General features: G+C 37.2%; 1 protein-coding gene across 2 annotated transcripts in view; it reads left to right on the forward strand.

The window, feature by feature from the left end:
• The window catches only part of LOC121865478 (CCR4-NOT transcription complex subunit 7-like), an 88,774-nt gene that overhangs the window by 63,077 nt on the left and 6,436 nt on the right, over positions 1 to 19,261 (forward strand). The window lies entirely within an intron of this gene.

Genomic DNA, 19,261 nt, shown 5'->3' on the forward strand with positions numbered 1-19,261 from the left:
AATTACACAAAGAGAGCTAAAATTTTATGGGTGAAATGACGCCATGGGGTGACTTCTCTTCCACCCCAATGCCTTCTCTTCTTCCTTCTCCTCCACCCCCATTCTAAATCTCATCATCATCATCATCATCATCCAGGAGCCTTCTACATACACACCTCAAAGTAAGTGAACTTTTCTACCATTTTTGTTGAATTTAGGAAATTTTCGGTGAGCTGGAACCAATAACCCAAAAACCCATTGAAACAATGGTTTCGGTTAACGAACGACCTTCTGGAACGGATTGAGTTCGTTAACGGAGGGGTCACTGTATTAATAATACGTGGAATATTAGAGGAGACGAGACGGCTGCCACCATTGTTTATGTTAAAGCTTACGAAACCAGTGACTGATTGGTTCTACATATAAAACTGAAGAAAATAAGACCCTGAGTTTAGCTGTAGTAAAATTAATGTAAAAAAATGAATATGGTTGCTTGAAGTACCTGTAATATTATTTAATGTTAATAAATAGAACAATATAAGTAGCTAACCATTAATGGTAAAAAAAAAAGTGAGACTGCTCGTATGTAAGTGCGCACAGGTGAAAATATATCGTCATTACTCTACATAAGAATATGAAAGCAACACTTATTTACTGCTCATATATATTGAAGGGTTAAATGTTGTACTCTGTATAGACAAGCAGAGAGAGAGAGCGCAGCCGAACTGCCGGATGTAAACAAACCTTAATTTCCCGCGGCTTTGTTGGTTATTTTTTACGGGGATTAGCCCGCCCGGGCATAGGTCACTGACCCACATTGGGGCCTGAGGGGCAAAAATTTAATACTCCTGTAATAATAATAAAAATTCAGATAAAAAAAAAAAAAAGAAAAAAGCTGCCTATCTACCTATTGGACAAACTAAAATCGTTCTGGACCACGGGAGTTTCCGGACCACAGAATGCCGGACTAGAGAGGTACAACCTGTATATATATAATATATATATATATATATATATATATATATATATATATATATATATATATATATATATATATATATATATATATATATATATATATATATATATATATATATATATAAGGCAGCTTTTTTTTTTTGCTTTATATATATATATATGCTCATTCATGGTGGGTGTACCCTTGAAATTTTTTATTTGAAGCTCACCGAAATTCATACAAATTATCCGACCAGAATATAATTTACATTGCTGGAATTCTTACAATTTGATGATCATTTTGAATATAAACATCATAGATTTTGCATTAGACATACAAATTTTAGATATAATGTTTACTCTTGAGTAAATATGTTATCTTTTGTGCAAAATATATGATATTTATATTCAAAATATTCCTGGTCTTACAAGGAATCCAGCAATGTCAATTATATTATCCTAACTTTAGTCTGATTTATTATTTATTACTAAAAAGGTAAACAGTCTGGTATTCCCAGTCTGGTAGGGAGGGTTGGTGGGGGGTGGGAGGGAGGGAGGGACCGGCGACCGACCACCTGGCACCATGGTGTGAACAATATATTTTTTTTTTTATTAACTGAAGATATTTGTTTTAGCTCATAAAATTCATACAAATTACCCGGCCAGAATATAATTTACATTGCTGGAATTCTTACAATTTGATGATCATTTTGAATGTAAACATCATATATTTTGCATTAGACATACAAATTTTAGATATAATGTTTACTCTGAGTAAATATGTTATCTTTTGTGCAAAATATATGACATTTATATACAAAATATTCCTGGTTTCATAAGGAATCCAGCAATGTCAATTATATTATCTTAACTTTAATCTGAGGTATTATTTAATACTAAATGTTAAAGTCTAGTTTTTTCACCCAACCTTTCTCTTGAAGGGAGGATTGGTGGGGGGTGGGGGGAGGGTTGGGGCAGACCGACCATCTGGCCGGGTTGGCAGAGGGGGGGAGGCAAGGTGGGGTACTTTGATTGACAGATAGTGTCGTGAAGAATATTTTTTTTTTTATTAACTGAAGATATTTGTTTTAGCTCATAAAATTCATACAAATTACCCGGCCAGAATATAATTTACATTGCTGGAATTCTTACAATTTGATGATCATTTTGAATATAAACATCATAGATTTTGCATTAGACATGCAAATTTTAGATATAATGTTTACTCTGAGTAAATATGTTTTTTGTGCAAAATATATGACATTTGTATTCAAAATATTCCTGGTCTTACAAGGAATCCAGCGATGTCAATTATATTATCCTACCTTTAGTTTGAGGTATTATTTATAACTATACCTGGTTTTCCCCAAAAAATTTCTCAGAGAGGGAAAAGCCAGGAGTTTAGTGTGAGAAGAGGGGGAGGGAGTTGAGTCCATTATGTGAATGGACATTAACTTGGCGACTGTATTTCTCTATTTCTCTTAAGTATTAATTGTGTGCATGTACCATCATAAAATTAAGATGTTATTTTTTCTAGAACATAGGTATTGTGTTGGAAAAAGTGGAGTTTGGGGGTCAGCTGGTCTCTATTTCATTTAATCCCATATGTTATGTTATTCACTTTACGTGTTTCTCACTTTCCGCGGTACGCTGTGGGTTACATTAACCGCGTAAAGTTTGGGTTGACTGTATATCTACTCAAAATTAAGAGTTGAACAATAATATAGCTCACAGCTCAGCCCCACCTTTTCTGAGTGCAATTACATGCCTGCTCCATGGATATTATTCCCTGTTATCCCTCAATTAGTGATCATTTTGCTTAACAATTATTTTTTTTAGGAGTGCATCCCAATTGTTAAAAGAGGGATACCTGTATGTATTGTTTGAATACTCATTCATGCTTAAAAGGTTACAGATGTAGAACTATCAACTGTTCAGAAACAGGTCGGATCACGTTGACCCCCATGGCTAATGATACCTTTTTGGGGACTTTACATGAAAAGGGAAACACCAGAGCACCTTAGCTTTTGTCTTTAACAGAAGACCCACTAATCCTACCCACCCCACTTCCACAGCAAATGAAAAGAGCTTATATACAATGGGTGACCTGACATTGAACCAGGTCAGGTCAGTAATATGAGAGACCCACTAATCTCCTACCCCACCTCCATCACAAGTGTTAAGACATAAATAGTGATTACAGTAATGAAACTGTATTGTACATTCAGGGAAGTGGACAGTGATTGCCTACTGTAGGCTTAAGATGACAGCATCTGCTGGTGAGTACAGTGCTATACAGTATACACACTACAGTCAATGTTGTACGCGTCAACGAAAAAAAGTGGCGCCGCCAGCGTCAGTGTAAACGGCCAAGACATTTGATGCCGTCAGCGTCGGCTTAAACGATTTCATAAATTGACTCTGTTAGTGTCAGCGTCAACTCCTAGCATCAACGAGTTTTCAGTGACGTACAAATGCAGCCCCGAAACGCATATTCTCCTGTGTATGGGAGTAACATATGCAAAATAAAAAATTATTAATTCATTTTTAATCATTTATTATGATTTATATAATATCATTTTAATTATTCATTTGTTCCCCCACAAGAATACTAGCATCTAAAAATGCTTCTCGTTTATTCTGCTGTGCTTGGGCCTCAAGACATCATTGCCCATGGAGAACATGCACTCCACGGCAGCACTAGAGGAGATGGGGGTGTTGTATTTAATGAACAGCTCCCTCATGGCCTTGTTGGGGAAGGTGTCCTTGTCGAAAGTTATTTTTCAAAGGTTTCTCCCCCAGGAAACGCTTGAAAAGGTCACTGTCTTTTTCATTCCTGCGGGGGGTCTCGTACAGGGCCTGGAACAATTCATCCTCCACGTCATGGTCTTTGTCGTCTCCCTCACTGCTGCTCTCAGTCTCGTGCACGGACTTCTCCACCAACCTGGACAGCTGGTTGGTGGCCTTTGTCCTGACTTGAAAATTCAAATATGTAGAAAGCTTCGTGGGCGGCTGGCATGGCAAAATTTTTCCCGGTCTTTATAACAAGATAATTGAAATTGAACTTGCAAAAATATAAATTTTTAGAAGTTGACGAACAAATTGATGCTTGACGCTCCGCTTGGGTGAAAAGTTGACTGCGTCACCTGTAGCGTCACCTGCCCAAAAAACTTATGGCGTCAGCGTTAACAAAAAGTTGCCGCCGTCCATTGACGGCGTTAAATTAATGGCGTCAACGTACGACACTGACTACAGTAGTAGCCGGAACAATTGGTGCAGGGCACTTCCGGGAATGAGTGATTTCCCGTAACGAGACGACTCTCAAAGCCGGAAAAAAGTCCCTCATCCCCGAAATTTCCCGGGTAACGGAAAAATTTTCTCCGAAGTTCCAGAACTTGCCCCTTACATCATCTCTCGAACCCGGAAAAATATCCCTCGACCCTGGAATTTTCCAGGTAACGGAAAAATTTTCTTGGAATTTCCAGAAAATGCGCCTGATTGTCATCTCTCAAACCCAGAAAAAATTCCCCCATCCCCGGCATTTTCTGGGTATCGGGAAAATTTTTTCATAATTTTCCGGAAAATGTGCCCCTCGAAAAATCATTCCCAAAGCCGGAATTTTCCGGAAAATTCCGGCTTTGGAAACGCTTTTCCGAGAATATTTCAATTCCGGTTATCAGAGAGTTCCGGGTTTGAAGGATTCTGGCTACCGGAGATATTGTATACTGTACAGTACATTATTTTATTTATTTACAATACAGTATATTGTATGTGTACAGTGATGTTTGCGTAAATAGATACAGCTCTTATATCTGTCAGTACGAGATGCATAGTTTAGACTCAGCAAAATTTTCCCCAATACAGCGTAGAAAATTCCAGTCTTGACTGTGACACAACGCTCCATTCGTGCCTCGCAAGCCCGTATCTTATAGATTTTTTTCATGCATATTTATATGAACAACTTTTAGGTAAACTACAGCACAGGTGTACCCTGATAACTGACATATAGGGACCGGGAAAAGTCGTTGGTTAGTGAATCAACGGTTATCGAAGCATTTAATCCCATGAGAACATAACAAATTCAGGGGGTTAGGGACCGGCCACCCTCCAAAGACTTCTATCTATCCTTGATATTTCGTTGTCGTGCACATTGTCAAGCAAGAATATGAAGAAGACATAAAGCAAGCATAATAAGCCTAAAATAAGCATTGTTATTTACCTGTGTTGCGGATGGTAGAGATGGTCTAGGATGGCAAGTTTAAGTCTCTACCACTCTTTGCTGGTCCATCACCACTCTAGCACAAGAAAAACTATCACTGGGGCATTTAGGCATGATTGAGTAACACACTAAGTTGGACATAGCAAAAAAAACACGAGTAAGTGTAAACGAGCAAAGATGGCAGTAATGAGTCAGGGCAGTGCCCAGACCCCTCTCATGGGTAAAATTCACACCATGCCATCGCCCACCAAATTCAAAACAACTCTGCCACTCCTCTCATGATTGTTGGATCTCCGGGGTATCAAAGAAACTTGTGGGGTATTTCCCCTTTATGTAATCGTCAGTTTTGCGAACCGGCAGTTAGCGGGGCATCGGTTTTTGAGGAACGCCTGTATTTAGGATTACAGTAAGACCTCCTATGTCGGACTATATAGGGCGTAAGGCTGTCCAACTTATTTAGAATTCCAACTTATGCATAACCTCCCATCTGGGTGCTTTCAACCATCAGTTTACTACAAAAAAACCTTCCAAAAATAATAATAAATTTAACAGTATACATTTACACAGCACTTACTTTTATTGTAGCAGATGAATCTTGAGGTGGAGGACAATGGGGAGCTGCATTCACGTACAATATGTATACGTATTCTTATTATATTTATTTACGCTTCTATTTATTTACATTTCTATTTAGTATGCACTTAAATCTGGCTGATGTCATAAAAAGTTCTCCACTTCAGCCCAAACTCTTCAGAGATATCATTCATGGATACCTCAGCATTGGTTGTCTCATATCTTCAGGTTTTCTTCAGTTAATAGTTATCTAAGCTCCATTCCTTTTCTCCCAATGATGCTCAGTGGTTTTGTTTTGCCTCTTACTTGCTTTAGAGGCCATAATAATAACCACGGAAGCACTAAAAGCAATAAAAAAATATGTGTGTAATGGAGCAGTGGTCACAGCAACAAACATGTAGCAATTGAATCCTCTTCCAACTGCCACCCCACAGAACCCCCATAAGTCAGTGCTTCTAACTTAATTAGAACTGATTTTATACTCTGGCATAAACATTTCCTGCATTTTTTCATAAAATAATTGAGTCCCCATCAGTATATTATGTCAGAATGTTTTGTTTAAGGATCTTTTGTTGAAACAGTCTTGTAGAGAATTTATTCAGGATTATTATGGTGCCAAATTCATCTCTTTAACACATTTAGAACAGATGCTGTAAATAAAAGTTTATACACTTTTTTGCTAACCTTAAATATTTTTGCTTGTGACCATGGCCTAAATGTAATGGGAGAGTGTTTGTCCGTGCTAGATGCGTAGTTTAGACGTTTAGACTCGGAATAATTTTTCAAGCATCTATGTTTACTTTAGAGTCTCAGACAACTTTCTTCAGCTGCAAAAACATTCTGGGAAAGTACGAGAGTTGTCCGTGTGAGATGCATAGTTTAGACTCTCAGAAAACTTTCCCCAGTACAGTATACTCTTGATTTAACACAATCTGATATAGTGAACTCTCGATTTAGCGGAAGGAATTTTTTCTGTTAATTTTCACTCGATTTAGTGAATTAGTTTGCTAAATTAGGATTAATTCCGTTAATACGCTCACACCTATGGAGACACCTCAGACACATGATATGTACATAGTAACATTAGAAACATTATTCATGGCTTACCTTAAACTAGGGGGTTCAGTGCTTGGTTTAAATTTTTTTCTATAATTTCCAAACTTTATTCCCAATTGATGGCCACATTCTTTGGACTTTCTCCCCCACACCACTTCCTTTCTGCAACTTCTGAGACTCTCAGCATGATGTCTAAGAACAGTAGTAAGTTGACCAAGATGTAGACCGAGAGTTAGCAGAGAACAACACAAGGGGTGACAGGACACAGACTGAGCAGATGTAAACAAACCCCATGCATCAAACGGTGCATTTGACGTGGAATATAACAGAATCAAACAAAATTAACAAAAAATTTGACTTAGCGAAAAATTTTATTTAACGGAAGGGGGTGACTTGAATGAGTTCGTTAAATCGATTTTTGCACCAATTATTCCGGTTAACAGGGATATCACTTGCTGTACAGTACTTAATATACAGACTTTAATCCATCATCTACACAGAATTGATATCTAACAAAATCTGCTGCTTCACTTCCCTACTTATCTTATTAGTTTGTTGTACTAGGGTATGAGGTTGCACCAAAGAGATGCATTGTTAATCTATATTCAGTCAGATTATACTGGGTTGCCATTCCTCCACCATAAGAAGCAGAGAAAGATGCAGTGGTCATTGTTTACCTTGACTTGATGAAACATTCCTTGTATGTATGTCACATACAAAAGCAGCTGTTTCTTGACAAAATCTGCACAACACTCCAGCAAAGTTGTTAGTGAGGTCTGGACCCCGAAGAATACATTGATTTTGTGAGTTTCCCTTGTGGTTAGCATTACCATTAAAGACTACTCTTATTTTCCCTGGTTTCTTTGTGTGATAAACACACTGTGATGGGGAATATGCTAGCCATGGCCATCATCTAGAGAAATTTCATTACTTGGGACCATCTCTGCATATCCCTCATCAATAATACTTTTCATAAACTCAATCTAATACTGATAGTGGTATGTGTTGCACTGTATTCTCTTCTTCAATTTTGTGACTCAGTGTTAAGCCAACTCCTTATTGTTTGGTAGCTGAATATCTCTGTCCTTAGGGGAAAGTGGCATTTCATAATGCCCATTAGATAATTGGTAAATCTCCTTGCTCATTAGTTTTATGAACTTCGTGTCTTCATAGGAGAGAGACTGACCATCATTCTTCCCAGCATTGAAATCAACCTCAACCATTTTGACATCCTGTGCTGGTTTAAACATCTCCTTAATTTGTGCCATAAGGGATTGTCATCTTCAGTTCTTCAGCTTCTTGGTTGATCTGGTTTATGATACCCCAGCTGAGCACTGTCTTAGCATATGGGCCCTCTTCTGATCCTCTGATAAATGCCTGTGGTCTGAGTGCATTTATACAGTTGACACCAATTAGCAGACTTATTTTCACTTTGGCATTATAAGGCATTAGTTTGTCATCAATTACTCTTATGTGAGGCCACTCTTGTGCACTTTCTGGTATTGAGATGTGATCCGTATTTGACAGGAATTTTTTCTTTGTGTACATGCATGGGGGTCGAAATACTTTTTGCTCATAAAAACTCCTTACAACAAGACCTCTAATCTTATTACATGTGATAACCTTCTCTCCCAGCACAGATGACAAATTATGTAAACACTGGGACCTCCTGTTCCTAACTTGTTCAAAGTAGAGTTCTCATTGAAGCAGGCATCTGATTGTTCATCCAATGAAGTGTACACCAAAACTTCATTCTCCACATTTCCTTTGTGCTGTAGCTACTCAGGCACTATTGGAGAATGAGTTCTGAACTTCCAGAGTTCTTGTTGGTGGCTTTAACAATGCAATGTGACACCACCTTATTTTGTGAATCTTTTTCTTGTCACCTACAGAACACAAATGTATCATCGTGCAGCATGGTCAGATGTTGTTTCCTGCAGTGTTGACAAGTTCTCCTGTTATGACACATCTTATTTATATAAACCCAGCCTCCACATAGTCTTCTGTTGTACATGAATTATCTTCTCTCCTTAACCCCTTCAGTCAGAGGATGTACCTTGTACATTTTAGAACGCCAAGCAGTGCACCAGAGGATGTACCTGGTATGTCCCTATGAAATACTGCACTGTGTCATTGGTGGAAAGCTCTGATAGCCCATTAGTCGTGTTACCATGATAATTTGATATCCCAATACAGTAGTCTTATTTCCACACTTTTTTCATGTGTGTTGGGGTGAGCATTGAGGTGGTGGTGGTGGTGGTGGTTTGTACTATGCTTCTTGTTGTGGTGATAGGGGTGAGTATTGAGGGAATTTGGGGGTGATTATGTTTGTGTGTAGGAGTGACTCTTGTAATAATGTGTTTGTAAGTTTGTGATTGAACATTCATGTGCCAAGAATTGAGGGAAATTATTTCACCAAAATTAAACATGGGGTGGCTGAAAGTATTTTTTCTCTAATTTCAATACACAAACAATTATTTCAGGAAAGGAACCAAGATTTTTTTTTTTTTTTTTAATACTGCATACTCTTATCAGCATTTTATCCCATTATAATCATAAGTATTGTAAATGATGTACTGTATACAGTGGAGTCTGCATTTACACGGTCAATTGAACTCATGGAGGCCCGCGTAAAACGAGAAAAGCGTAAATGAAATAACAGAACATATGGGATTAATTGAAATAGAGACTGGGCCAACCCCCAAACTCCACTTTTTCCGACACAATACCTACGTTGTAGTAAAAATAACATCTTAATTTTATGATGGTATGCACACAATTAATATTTAAGAGAAATACAGTCGCCCGGTTAATGTCCATTCAAATAATGGACTCAACTCCCCCCCCACTCTTCCCACGCTTGCTGGCTCCTACCTCTCTGAAAAATGTTTGGATGAAAACACTAGATTTTAAGGTATAGTAATAAATAATACCTCAGACTAAAGTTAGGATAATATAATTGACATTGCTGGATTCCTTGCAAGACAGGGAATATTTTGAATGTAAACGCCATATATTTTGCACAAAAGATAAAATGTTTGCTAATTTTCATCATCTCCTTACATTACATCTAAAATTTGTATGTCTAATGCAAATTTTAAGATGTTTATATTTAAAATGATCACCATCTTGTAAGAATTCCAGCAATGTAAATTATATTCTGGCCGGGTAATTTGTATGAATTTTATGAACTAAAAATAAATTTCTTCAGTAAATAAACAAATTATACTTCACCCAAACACTATCTGTCAATCAAAATACCCCACCTTCCCTCCCCCCCTCTTCCCACGCTCGCTGGGTCCCTCCCTCCCTCCCTACCCCCCACCCCCCACCTTCCTTCCCTACCAGAGAAATGTTTGGGTTAAAACAGTATATTTACATTTTTAGTAATAAATAATACCTCAGACTAAAGTTAGGATAATGTAATTGACATTGCTGGATTCCTTGCAGGACAGGGAATATTTTGAATGTAAACATCATATATTTTGCAGAAAAGATAAAAGGTTTGCTAATTTTTATCATCTTACATTACATCTAAAATTTGTACGTCTAATGCAAATGTTAAGATGTTTATATTTAAAATGATCACCATCTTGTGAGGATTCCAGTAATGTAAATTATATATTTTATGAGCTAAAAACATATACTACAGTAATACCCCGATTTACGGGGTTTCGCTTTACGGCTTTACGCGATTCTACATTTACGTGGTACCTAGCCAGAACCGGAATTTCATTTTACGCCGTGCAATTACTCATATACGCGGGTGAAGTAAAAAATTTTATTTAGCTCATAAAATTCATACAAATTACCCGGCCAGAATATAATTTACATTGCTGGAATCTTACAATATGATGATCATTTTGAATATAAACATCATGGATTTTGCATTAGACATACAAATTTTAGATCTAATGTAATAATTTGGTTTACACAAAGCAAATATTTTATCTTTTGTGCAAAATATATGAAGTTTACATTCAAAATATTCCCTGACCTGCAAGGAATCCAGAAATGTCAATTATATTATCCTAACTTTAGTCTGAGGTAATATTTATTACTATATGTTAAAATCTAGTGTTTTCACCCAAACATTTTTCAGAGAGGTAGGAGCCAGTGATCTGGGAAGAGGGGGGGGGGAGTTGAGTCCATTATTTGAATGGACATTAACCTAGCGACTGTATTTCTCTGAAATATTAATTGTGTGAGCATACCATCATAAAATTAAGATGTTATTTTTACTACAACATACGTATTGTGTCGGAAAAAGTGGAGTTTGGGGGTCGGGCCAGTCTCTATTGGAATTAATCCCATACGTTCTGTTGTTCACTTTACGTTGTTTTCACTTTTCCGTGGTACCCCGTGGGTTCAATTGACCGCGTAAAGCGAGGTACTACTGTATATCTTCAGTAAATAAACATATTGTACTTCACCCGCGTAAATGATGAAATTTACCTCGTAATTAAAACATTTCATTCTGGCAAGGTGCCGCGTAAATGACCAAACGCGTAAACAAAAGCCACGTAAATCCAGACTCAACTGTATATTGTAAATATTCACTGAGAAATAAGAAATATAAGGGACAACACAAGAGTAAACTTAATAGGATAATACTACTGTATTTTACGGCATATAAGTACTGCCATATAAGATGGCCCCCATTTTAGCAGGGATTAATTAGGAAAATCTTTTGTGTGGAGTTTCCTCCTGTAGCCATAGTTTTCTTAAATAGTTTTCTTAAAACAATATATACAGTATACCAGCAAATGTGAGGAATAAATAATAATGATACCAATAAATAAGTTGCAACAAAAAATACTGTAGTATTGCCAAACCAGTAAATAAAAGCCAAATGAAAGTTTAACACAGTCGGCATGTGCATATACTCCCTGCTTCACCATAGCAACGGCGATGCTACCTCTGCCGATTCCCTAGCAGCTCTTCCCCCTAAATCTCCCCCTCCCCCTCCCCCCCAGCAACTGCACATCTATCCTCCCACTCCCCCACTAAACCAGCTAACTCGTGTGCAAAGAAATGGATATTCATTTTGTGTTTACCCTGAGGACAATTATTTCTTTTACTTTTTCACAATATGTATGTAGGAGGGTGTGTGAATGTAACTGAGTAAAAATAAATGAAGAAAGTTATGCATATCTTCCTGAAAATACGAGATGAAAAACAACCATAACACCTCACAGCTTGGCCCAGTAGCCTAGTGGTTACACAGGCGAGTCTAACCTGGGTATAATGCTGCCAGCGATGTTAACAGATATAAATGTGGAAAAAAATTATCTGTAAATCTTCATTATTATCAGATATTTGTAGATTTACAAATAAATGTTGCAGGTATGGCGTTAATAGATTGTAATGCTTGTAAGAGTTCAGAAATGGTTACTGCTCAGCTATCTCTGAAGAGTTGGGTGTCTGCCGTGCGGAAGTTAATCGTCTCAGCTTATCGTCATCAGTACAGTACAGTACAGCACGGAAATTAATGCTCGCACACTTGGGACCCCCATGTGCGTTAGAATTTGGGTTGCATGGCATTGATGAGTGTAGTGGGTTCTGCACGGTTAAATCCGCGTACTTGGGGGAGCACTGTATAGTACAGTATTACAGTATTCTGCAACTAAATCTCTACTTTGACAGAGTTGCATTATAATAATTATTCTTTAACTAAATCAATTATATTCTTATTTCTGATACATGTACAGTAATAAGTAATTTCTCTGTTATCCGGAATTCCTCTAAACTGGAACTCTGATGACTGGAATTGAAATTTTCTCGGGATTTTCTGGAAAATTCTGGGTTTGGGAACGATTTTCCAAGGGGGATGGAGGATTTTTTTTCCGTGTTTGAGAGATGAAAATCAGGTGCATTTTCCAGAAATTTTGAGAAAATTTCCAGTGCCCTGAAAATTCTGAAAAATTACGGAAATGGGGGATTTTTCCCGGCTGTGAGAAATGAAGTACTGGTAATGCATCAAATTCCAAGAAAATTCCGGTACCCAGAAAAATTCCAGAGACTACGGAATTTTTTCCGGGTTCGAGAGCTGATGTAATGTACAATTTCCAGAAATTCCAAGAAAATTTTACAGGTACCCAGAAAATTCCAGGAATGGGGGATTTTTTCCGGCTTTGAAAGAATCATCTCATTGCCTGGAGATCTCTCATTTCCGGAAGTGCTCTGCACCAATTGTACCATCTAACGGGGATATCACTGTGAGCAATATTTATGTATACAGTCATGCGCCGGTTAATGTCCTAGATACGTTCTTGGAAAAATGACGTTAACCGAAATGGACGTTGTCCGATCATCACATAAACTTTTTATTTATACTTACGTGTATGTGGAATACTATATACGTACATATACACTTTTACTCTTAAATCACTACTGTAATGTGATACAGGTGATTAATTTTTATCTCTTGTGCAAAATACATGACGTTTATATTAAAATTATTCACTGTTTTACAAGGATTCCAGCAACGCCGAGCAGATGGCGGAGAGAGAGGGTGGGAGCAAGCGAGGGGGCGTGAGGGGAGGGGAGGTAGTACGTTTGACAGTTGGCACAGGCCCAGGTCTAACGCGTGTATATTTATCAGTTCTTAGGTGACTAAGCTTCTCTCTTATAAAAAGCCAGTGAAATGACCTGGGTGAATATAATTAACATAGCTGGGATTCTTGTAACATACTGATTAATTTGAATATAAACATGCTATAATTTGCACTAGACAAAACAATTTTAGTACTGTAATCAAATTAGTACATGTGCACTCCAGCTTTGCACTAAGGTCATTTATTTCTATTACGTTTCTTTTAGTATGGTGTGTGCATGTAAATGGATGAAAATAAATGAAGAAATCTCTGTAAATCTACCCAAAAATACAGTTGAAAAACTTTTTTATAAAATGTACTACAGTACTGTACACTAATGTACAGGTACAAAATTTTTTATCTCTTGAGAAAATATATGACGTTTTTATTCAAATTATTGGCTGTCTTGCAAGGATTCCAGCAATGCAAATTATAATCTCCTAACTTTAGTCTGAGATATTGTATAAGATAAAAACTGCAGCCTAAAAAGCTGGGGGGGGGGGAGAGGGAGGGACTGACGGAGCCAGTCAGTCAGCGAGGGGTTGGGGTTGAGGTGATAAGTTTGAGCCGAAGGTCTCTGTGTGTTATTTAACAGTCCTACTAAGCTTCTCTCATTTTAAAATGCCAGTGATATGACCTAGGAGAATATAATTAACATAGCTGGGATTCTTGTAAGATACTGATTTATTTGAATATAAACATGTTGTAATTCACACTAGACATAACAATTTTAGTACCGTAATCAAATTAGTACATGTGCACTCCAGCTTTGCACTAAGGTCATTTATTTCTTTTACGTTTCTTTTAGTATGGTGTGTGCATGTAAATGGATGAAAATAAATGAAGAAATTTATGTAAATCTACCTAAAAATACAGTTGAAAAACTTTTTATAAAATGTACTACAGTATTGTACACTAATGTTCTACATTTTTTATATCTTGAGCAAAATATATGACGCTTAAATTTAAATTAATCTCTGTCTTGAAAGGATTTCAGCAATGCAAATTATATTATCCTAACTTTAGTCTGAGATATTATATAAAATAAACATAAAGAAATCACCAATCTTTTGTCTAGGAACGCAGGGAGGGAGGTAGCCAGCCGAGCGTGAGGTGAGGTGACAGAGTGTCTTTATTTATTTGAGATAAGATTTGACAGTTGGCGCTGAAGGCCTGGGTGTTAAGTTATCAATACTTTAGAGTGACTAAGCTCTTCTCATAATTTGCCACCCAAACGACCTGGGTGAATATAACTTACATAGCTTGGATTCTTGTAAGATAGTAATTTATTTGAATACCTGTATAAACAAGCTATTTAGGTATTTGCAATAGACATAATTTTAGTACCGTAATCATTTAGTACATGTACAATACAGGTTTGCACTTAGGTACATTGTTAACTGAGGGACCACTGTATTGCAGTGAACATTTTACGACCATTTAGACCCACTAAATATATATATATAATGTTATGGTAAATATCATAAACACACATAGGCATGGCTAGGTTTATTACAAAGTGATGAAAAGGGTACTCTTAATACTGTAGTCCACAAAACATGTAGCTATGCTTTTTTTATTTGGTCCCACGTCATACGAGTCCGTTTTCTCTCACATCAGGACACCTGAATCTTCTGTTTTCTCTCTTAATCTTAGAGAGCACCAGAAACTTTACTATTTTTAGTAATGCCACAGAATTTGAAATTGCAACCCCAATTGCAACTGGGGTTGCAATTGTTGAGGCAACTAGATATGTCTGATTACAGCAAATGTGTTATTGTCAATTTGTAGGTGAAAGATTTTATCCTCAATAGATGTAGGTTAACATTTCACCTGTAGGCAAATGCTTAAAAAAAGCCTAAGTAAGGAAGCATATTCCTTTAACACATAATATCTGACCAGTATGGGGAGGATCATCGTGTCTCCGTCAGGGGGTCGTGGAGTGGTGGTCTAGCAGGCGTCACTTTTTTTTTTTTTTGGGGGTGGGGGCCACGGACGTATATGCGATCGGACGTTGTTCGGTCGGACGTTAACTGGCGCTTGACTGTATACTGTACAGGGTACTGTAGAGTAATCTCCCTGTTTGCCAGAATACGTAGTCCCTGTAACTCTCCAATAGTTGGGATTGAAATTGAGCTGGAAAAGTTCTGAGGATAAAAAACGGGGACATTTTTCGGAAAACTTTGGAGAAAATTCCGAGAATCTCTCCTTTATGGGCCTGGAAATAAATTTTCTAAGAGTTTCAAGAAATTGCATCATGCTCCGACACACTTCTCACATGCCAGGTGCATGGCTGGGCCAGCTGATTGGGTAACTTGCATGCTTAGTTCATATTCTGCTGTCATTGTACAGTAGAATCCCAGTTATCTGGCACCTACTGGGATTGAGAGATGCCAATCCCGCAATAAATCCTACAATGCACAGTGCTACAAGCTAACCTCGAAAATTCATGTTTCAGAAAAATGGATTTCTTTAACACTTACTCCATTCTATATAAATGATGTGGCTTAGAAATAAAGAAAATATAATATAAAAATATAAAATAAGGAAAATGAAGAGCATAGGTGTGCATGTGTGAGAAATGAATGTGTGTGGACGTGGTTATAGCCTAGGCCTTGGCTATAACTACGTTGCTGACTCACCAGCCCAGCTTCTTCGTATATTGTTACTTGTAATGAATCTATAAAAGTTATGGAAAAATCATTAAAATACTCTAATGTGGCTTAGAAATAGAGAAAATATAATATAAAACTATAAAATAAGAAAAGTGAAGAGCATATAAAATAAGAAAAGTGAAGAGCATAGATGTGTATGTGTGGGAAGTGAATATGTGTGGAGGCCGTGGGCTATAACTGCATGGCTGCGCCCCCTCCCAATGTGATGTCATGGTATACACACAGCCAGCGTGGGAGCCACACATATGTGAGTCAACTGGTTGACTGTCTGAATTGTGTTGCATTGCATTGTGCGGCTCCCATCTGTGAGTTGACTGTCTGAATTGTGTTGTATTGCATTGTGCGGTATTCAAATTTACAATACTAGCTGAGTTTAGAGGAATTTATTTTTAATTAGTATTTCATTGCAGTGTCTGTTAGTTGAATCGACCGGTTACCCGGATACTGGATAACTGATATTCCCTGTACAAGGCTGTTCCCTCACTAGCTACTGTTTTTGTGTACAATTTGTGTTGTGCATTACAGTACATTACTGTACCAGGACACAATCACCCAAGAACACAGTGTTAAAGCAGTGTTAAGATGTAAAAAGTGATTACAGTACAGTTATATATACTGTACTGTACATTCAGTAAGTGTGAAAGTACCATATGTAGTAAAAGGGAATCACTGGAGCACCTTAGCTTTTATCTTTATTCAAGACATCTTCATGTTATGAGACTCACTAATCCCCACCCCACCTCAAATGGGAAAAGAGCTTATACTGTATACAATGGGTGAAATGACATTGCATCAGGTCAGGTCAGTAACATGATACCCATTAATCTCCTACCCCACCTCCATCGCAAGTGTTAAGACAGAAAAGGTGATGACAATTATGTATATTATACTGTACATTTATCATAATGGACAGTATGCCTACTGCAGGCTAAAGATCACAGCATCTGCTGGTGAGTACAGTATACAGTACAGTACATGTAGTAGAATACATTGTTTTTTTATTTGCAATCTATTTTACGTTTACAGTCGTGCTTGCATAAATAAATACAGCTCTTGTGTCTGTCCGTGTGAGAAGTGCTGTTCAGATTCTCGGGAAAACTTTCCCCAGTACAAGGTGGAAATTTCCAGTCTTGGCTGTGACCCAGTGTGCCATTCATGCTTCGCATGTCCATATCATATAGATTTTTTGTTTTTTTATACGTATATATTTATTTGAACAAACTGTAAGATAAACTATTCAAGATTATTTTAGAAAAGATAATGTGGTTTCTAACTTAATTAGAACTGATTTATGGACTCCGGTTTAAATCTTAGATTTTTTCATAAAAGAATCGAGTCTCCATCATTATATCATGTCGAAATACTTTGTTTAAGGATCTTTTATTGAAAGAGTCTTGTAGAGAATTTGTTCGGGATCATTGTGGTACCAAATTCATCTCTTTAAGACAATTAGAACAGATGGCATGCAAAAAGCTTATTCACTTTTTTGTTAGCCATATATAGTTTTTGTTGATGCGTATGGCCTAATTGTAGTGGGAGTGTTTGTCCATGCGAGATGAGATGCGCAGTTTAGACTCTCTTTGACTCTCGGAAAACTTACCTCATCACCCAGAAACATTCTGGGGATGTACAATAGTGTCTGTCTGAGTGAGACGCATAGTTTAGATTTGGGAAAACTTTTCCCAGTGCAGGTGTTGACCGTTATATGTGATGGCTAAGATCAGTTTTACGATGGTCGCTACACGAATGTTTTTCCTGCATTGTCACTGCTATGTTATCGTTTTCAAATTAGACTACAAGTTATCTATTTCTCCCATACGTATTTCATTCGTACGCCTGGAAACAGGAGTGAGTGACCGCTAGTTAGAGCGTTGTCTGCTCTTGAAACTCTCCTTGTTCCCTGTTATATTTCACTGGATTTACCGTTATTATTAGTGTTTACTGATATAATATTACTTAACAGTGATTAATCATGGCATTGTAGCCACGTTAGACTCATCACTGTAATCAGCAGGCTATTGGGCCAAGCTGTGAGGTGTTATGATTGTTTTTCAACTCGTATTTTCTGGTAGATATACGTAACTTTCTTCATTTATTTTTACTCAGTTACATACATATTTTGTAAAAAAAGTAAAAGAAATAATTGTCCTAAGGGCAAACACGTAAAGGATTTCTTTGCACACGAATTAGGTGGCTCAGTGACGGAGGGGAGGACAGTGGCAGAGTGTAAGGGGGGGAGCTTTGCTAGGGAATCGACGTCCCAGCTGGTTTTCGTTACTATGGTGAAGCAGGGAGTATATGCAAATGACGATTGTGTCAAATTTTCATTTGGCTTTTATTTAATGATTTGGCAGTCCAGTATTTTTTGTTGTAGCTTATTTATTGATATTATTTATTTTTATTTATTCCTCATATTTTCTGGTACTTTATATATTACTTTCGGAAAACTGTGGCTACAGGAGGAAAATACATACGTGTCTTCCTAAATACTCCCTGTTAAAATGGGGGGGGTATCTAATGTGTCATAAAACACGGTACCTATCTTTTTTCTTTTCTTTTTATATCATTATTTATCGTTTTTATACATTTTGCACATTCGCCAGAAGATTTAGACAATTGGCTTTTCTGGACTGGTGGTCCCCCCCTTTTAGTATGGATCTTCAAGGGTTCACTGTACATCATAACCCGGCGACTATGAAATTGAGCCAGAAACTGGCTCATCACAACTTTCTTTGATGGCCAGTTACTGGCCCATCATAGCCATTGAGTTAAACAATACAGTACTGCAGTTGGGATTACAGATGTTGCATGTTCATAGTTTTTACTGATAAAAACCTTTCAATGTTTACAAACTTAAAATGCAATACAGTACAAAGAAAACATTATATCTACTGTATAGTTCATTACTGTACTACAGTTTCGGTATGACCTTTATATTCAAAGGCTTTTGTTTGTGTTTTGAAACACTGAGGGACTCTTCATTTCTTCCTAGGTGGTTCTTATTGATAAATGTTGTGTGGTTTCTCTTATGCTCACTTTTGAGCCTTTCAGAATGTTTTCTTTTCTGATTTTTTTTACTTAATATGTTGGGATATTATAAATTGTAGACTTACAGAGGCTTCCTGCTTACATTTTTGTTTATAAACTCTCATCTTCCAGAAGAATAGACACTTTAAACTTAAAATCACCATGGCTACCTTGTCTGA

The sequence above is a fragment of the Homarus americanus genome, unplaced genomic scaffold (genome assembly GCF_018991925.1).
Source record: "Homarus americanus isolate GMGI-L3 unplaced genomic scaffold, GMGI_Hamer_2.0 scaffold25483, whole genome shotgun sequence".
Lineage (NCBI taxonomy): Eukaryota > Metazoa > Arthropoda > Malacostraca > Decapoda > Nephropidae > Homarus > Homarus americanus.